The sequence below is a fragment of the Pinus tabuliformis genome, chromosome 4_2 (genome assembly GCF_031772625.1).
Source record: "Pinus tabuliformis cultivar Carrire ecotype Pingquan chromosome 4_2, CPIR1, whole genome shotgun sequence".
Taxonomy (NCBI): Eukaryota; Viridiplantae; Streptophyta; class Pinopsida; order Pinales; family Pinaceae; genus Pinus; species Pinus tabuliformis.
This window is the reverse complement of record NC_142304.1, coordinates 871310052-871316309: the sequence shown is the minus strand read 5'-3', so window position 1 is coordinate 871316309 and position 6258 is coordinate 871310052.

Here is a 6258-nt window from a genome sequence, read left to right as displayed (position 1 = left end):
GAAAGATCTCTCAAAGGACTACGACGAAAAAGATGATTTTTTGACAGAAAAATCGCTGGCAGTAGATTTCCCAAAAAACGTCGTTTAGGGCCTCAAAACGGCTCCAGAAGTTTAGGACCCGAAAAACTGCTAAAAATAGTAAACTATGCTATAATTAAGGAAACTGAAAAACTGAAAGAAGCACTGGTAGGGCTCCAAGTGGAATTAGCAGGTGGCCACCAATATCCACCTGGATCAAGCGGCCCCTGTGTATGCCTTGGACCCTTTTGAGCACAACCAGGCAGACCAAGCCTATCTCTGATCGTAGAAAATCCTCGTTGTATAGCAGAGCTAACACTGGCTCCTTTTGGGGATGAGATCCTCCCTGTGAGGTCTCAAGAACTTGCAGATCAATGCCTTTCCTGTGAAAAGCAAATTAGCAAAATTTCCTAGTGTTCCATTAGGCATGGAGTATACTTTGCTTACACTAAACTGATAAACAAAATATTTACAACTTTAAGGCCAAAAGACCTTAAACCACATAAATTTTCAAAAAACACCCATTAACTGGGCCATCAAAAACTGCTTCTCCTTCCATGCTTTTGAGCATAAAGGTATTGTTCCCTTGAATCTGAGAAATGATAAAAGGCCCTGTCCAGAAAGCATCAAATTTCCCATGGTTGCCTTTCTTTTCTTTCAGTGCATCCCACTTCAGAACCAAGTCTCCAACCTGAAAATTATCTGTTTTTGTCCTCTTGTAAAAAGCTTCCTTGATCTTTTCTCTGATGTGCTGCATCCTTTTCAACCAGTTGTTCTCTGATTTGATGTACCTCTACTAGATCAGTGATCCTTTTTGCCATGTCTTCCTCCTCATTTTGTTCTCGCTGCAAGAACTTTGCCACAGGGAGAGTTAACTGAATAGGGAACGCAGCCTCAATGCCATATACCAGCTTGAATGGAGAATTACCTGTGGACTTCTTGATGGTCACTCTGTCGGCCCATAGTGCATATTTGAGCTTAGAATCCCAATTCTTTTTATTGTCTTCAACAGCTTTTTTATTTCTTTTTCAATCAAAGGAAGTAGCATAGGATTTATTGGTCTTGGCTTCTGTGAAAGGTATGGTGTCTTTCTCTAAAGGGATTCTATGCGGGATGATCTTTTTATCATATGTTTTCAGGTCGTTATATTCCCAGGCAAAGACATCAGCAAATTGCTTCATTAAATTGCAGTATTCAACACTTTGGTCAACAAACAGATGAGTGGACAGATTTATGTATCTAGGCTGACCTGGACTCCCTATATCATGCTTACAGACTGCAGATTGATCTTCTTTTTGGGCAGCTTTATAGGGAATGTCATTTTGGTCAAACAGTCTTTCTAGAGGAATTAGACCCTTAGGAATATGATTGCTGGGAATCTGGACAATGCTATCTTTGCCAATTTTATTTCTAAGCTGAGGCTGAGGGCTTTCTTCCAAGGCTTCATTCTCTTGGTTGATTTTCATTTCAGAAAATTCATCAATGACTTGCAAGAACCTATTCTCTTCATCATCATATTCAAAAACTTTCCAATGGTGGACATTATCAGGCAAGGATGGTCTGTACTTCATTTGGACTTCATAAACTAGTCTGGGAGGCATGTGTTATAGACATTTTTGTGCCTTACAGCATTGAGCATGAAATGTCCATAATCTAAGGGATCCAAAGTACCTAAACATGTTGTTCCTACCCCTAGAGGAACAAGGCTAACAAACCACAGCAATTCACAGAAGTTCTCCACCAGAAACTGCTCAAAAACAAGTCAATTCAGGATCAATTCAGTGGCTCCACTAGCTGTTTGCGCTGAATGTCAAAGCCAACACTGGCTACCTGCACTGAATGTCAAAGGCAACACTGGCTACCTGCGCTGAGCGAGAGTTGACATGTGGCAAGTTCATTCCAAGAGGTGTCAAGACCCAGGAAGCTTCCAAAATCTTCCTCAATGACACTTGCATCAGGGAATTCGACTGGTGATGAGTAAGAGGTTCCAAATCTCCAAGTGGAAGCAAGAACCTCCAAGTGGAATCAAGAACTGACAGAGGGAGAGGACACTAGTCAGATCTCAAGCTGACTCATCCTCTCTCCAAACATCTATATATGGATCTCTCCTCCATGAGATCTGGAGGCTGGAATTTTGTTATTGCAAAGAATTGCTGTTGGTTTGAGATTGGAATCATTGGGTGCTTAATGCTTTGAAGGGGGTGAAGATAGGAATTCCATTTGCTGGGAAGGAGATGCTGGATTGGAGCCCTCTGGGTTGTATCTCTTTCTGAACCTTGTTATTCATCAATAAAGCTATCTTGGTTTCTCCTATATACTGATGTATTTTTGATGTATGATTGCATTAGTATGTTTAGTTTATTTCTAATCCTGAACTAGTTATGAATATGAATCCATGTCTTGTGTAGTGTTCTCTTCTTGTGATCTTGCAGAAACCTCTTGAAGCTGGGCAAGCGAGAAGGCAAGTAGCTGGGAACTCTCCAAGAGAAGAGAAACCGGATCGAGGGACAAACGGAAGACACCGGTTAGTCCATCTATCTCTCTTCATTCTTAATTCATAAAGGAAGAATACTAGAATAGCTGTCTCTGTTTGTTGCTAAGGCACTGTCACACCTTAGGTGGATAGGATCGTCCTGCATAGGCATTTTTCCCCCCAACAAATTGGCGACTCCGCTGGGGAGATCTGTTTAGTCATTTTATTTGTGTCTCTATCATTGTTTGTTTCATAGACTCGACAGCAACAATCGAACTGCATCTGCTATTCCCAGGTGCAAAGTAGACAGTTGCTGCTTGATCCAATCACTGGACTTGTCTATGATCTGAACAATGGATTCACAAATGATTTGATGATCCTTTGTGATAGATCTTAGTACTCCCTCAAAGCATCCCTTTGATTTCACCTTGCTTGTTGCTTTTATTTGGCCTGAAACAGTAGATTAAATAGCAATCTGTGACCCAGAACCAGTGAGAAACGAGAGTTTCTCCTTCAGCGCAGACCCTGTGAAGGGATTCTGCATTTCAACGCAGGTCCCGTGAAGGCTACCTGCGCTGAATGTCAAAACCCCTGTGTTGAGGTTGCGCTGAACCAGTTTGGCCTTGTGCAGCTGGGGTTCTCTGCTCTGTTTTGCCTTGTTTTGATCTCTGATTTTTGCAGCCTGTAACCAGCATAGGTACCAGTCTGATAACTCCTTTTCTCTGCTTAAATTCCGCCTCCTTTTGTACAAAAAGACTGTGAGTGTTTTTATGTGTTTGTGGCGTCATTTACAGTTTTCCTTTGCATGAGTGAAATAATCATCCTGTAGCCCTTGATTCAGATCTGTTGATTGTGATCTTAGAAGAGAGTTCATTGGCTGTTTGCAGTTGATTATACATTTACTCTTGCTTATTGGTTTGAGTTTGTCTCTTTTAAGTGTCGAAACAAGTATTCATTTCGGAAATCGTTAAGTGTTGTAATCTCTTCTACCCTCTCTGATTTCGAAAAAGTAAACTTGTTTGTATTTGTCATTTAAAAGCAAATTCAAAGTTGTACAAAAAGCTTTCTTTGTAGGCATCAATACTAAGAAAGCGGAAAACAAACACCTGCATTGTGCATTTGCATCTTGATAGTTTTCATGTTTGATTTAGGAAAAGTGCATTAGAGGGTGCTGATTGCTCTTTGAGAAAAGATGGTGTCTTTCTTTTCCCTTAGTAGCTAGGATTTTCAAAGTTGAAAAGATATAAAGCTTGCTTATCTCTTTAGACTGCATTTAGGAATTGTATCATACATCTCGTGGTGAACCTTGAAAGGCAAACTTCTAAAAAGATCAACCTAAAATAAATTGAATGAACTTAACAACGCTTTGCAACATAACGCACAACATAGAGGTCTAGGCTAGAGACGTGTTCTGGCGTCGTAAAGCCTGGTGACTATCGATCTCGTGGATGGTGGGTGATTCCTCCTGAGGGACAATAGCGCCAGTACGGATTGTGCTCCCACGTACCGTCGCGTATATATTGGGAGACCCCTATAGGCATAAAACCTTTATCCTTAGGAAGCCGTGTCGGCCGCCCTACTGATCGCAATGCACTGAACACAGCATTCAGGAAGATCGACCGCCCGTACCCTAAAAAGTATTCTGCGGTTTTGCGAAAAGTTTGGCACACCCTCTGCCTAGAACTCCAGAGCAGTTCCTTTTGGCCTTTTTCAGACTCTATAACGGAAAAAGTCCATCCGAGCATTTGTCACTTCGGGCTCGTTAAAACATCGAAGGAGACTAGAGTCATCTTTAGCTTTTTCTCGACTCTTTAAAAGTGAAAAAGCAAGTTGTGTCTAAAAGCGTCTAAAAATTCATTTAATTCGAAAACACACTTTCCCCTTTTGTATTTTGGTTGATCGAGTAATCCGCAATCGTGGAAGAAAGTCAATTGAAACCCCGTCGTTCGCGGAGGCTTACGAGTCAACCGTCTTTGTCTCCGGAATCGAAAACAGTACGGACAAAGTGAACTCGTTTAACCGGTTCGAAATCTCCTATCAAAGTTAGAACAAGTGTTCCAACAACATCTGAGATTTCGGTTACTCCAAACATTTCTGGAAACCCTGCCTCTATAGAAGAAGTTCAACAGCCACAGAGGGACAGTAACACTGATCCTAGTCTGGGGTGACTCTATTTCCTTCTACATCAGAAGTTAGTCTATCACCAGTGGAAGTTCCTGTAGAATCGCTAGGCAATCTATTGGATAGACTCAAAATGTCTGAACAACCGTCAACATCTAGGACTGTGTCGAACGACACGGTGACGACAGAACCCCTGCCGTCACTCCGACAATGTTTGCCGGCATACCATCTGTCCCAAGTAGCTCACAACCGCTAGAAGGAGTCCACCCAGGGACTATTTCGACAGTGTGGTCTGTTCCAGTTTGTTCCTCCGGAATAATATCCGGCAACTCTTATGTTGAAACTCGCCAGATTGATCCATTTGGAGGTCAATTTGGGCAATCCAGTCCCCAAGGACAAACAATCCCCTTGAGTTCTGGATTGCTACCGTATGGGGGGCAGTATGCCCTTTCATTACCCCCTCTGGGAGGGTATCCATACGGGAGTTCACAACAGTATTCAGGTTATACTGGAATTACATCGAGTGGTTGGGTACCTATGCTACCTCAACAACCAAGGGTTGTATATTCTATGCAACAGTGTGTACCTATGTCGAACATCCCGACCACACCGGCTATTGTGACAGTGTCGCAAGTTCAAACGTTGCCTGTTGTATGTCAACCTCAGATTTCTCAGGTTGTAATGCAACAGCCCCTTGACCCTGTGACTCAACCACAATCGCCTACTGGTGGGGCGACACAGGTCCAAACGGGTACGATTACCCCACACCTTGGTCCAACAGTTAGTATAGCGCAACAGAACATTGCTTCACAACCGTGGCTGGTGCAATACCAACAACCACAATTCCAGCAAGTGTACCAAGGTTCTGAGCAGCAGATCTTTGCAAACAGTGGACAACCGTATATTCAAAACGGTCAAAACCAACCGCTTTACAGTGGTCAAGTCCACCAACCGTATCAGTCATACCAACATCAATTACATTATGCTGGTATGCAAAGGCCCACTGCTCAAGCGATTCCATCGTACCCTGGGTATGCTTCACCTAACCTGAATCAACAGTTACCATTCGTGGCAACTTTAGAGTTACCCGATTTACACCGGTTAACCAACGATCCAATTGCTTACGCCCCTTGGTGGCCAGCGATTCCTCACAAGCTTCCTTCGGACATTCCTAAATTTAATGGAAATCCAGGCGAAGATCCATCGAATCACGTGATGACCTTTCATCTATGGTGTTCATCAAACACCTTAAACGATGATTCGATAAGACTTCGCCTCTTTCAGAGGACGTTAACGGGTCCAGCGGTGAAATGATATATTGAATTACCTAGAACCTCGTTCGACAATTTCAGCTCCCTAGCCACGACTTTCTTAACCCATTTTCAATTACCGATAAGGTATGAAATAGGAACAAAGATCTTAACCAACTTCAAACAGACAACAGCCACTCATATATCCGATCATATACATGAGTGGCGTCGTCGTCGTAGAATGGTGAATACATACGTTCCCGATCAGCTATTAGCTGAATGGTTTATCAAGTCGTTACTTCCTGCTATAACGGAAGATGTGGCAAAGGGGGGAGTCGTAACAGAGGAGCAAGTTATTGCTCGTGCACAATATCTAGACTTAGTTTACACTCAGTC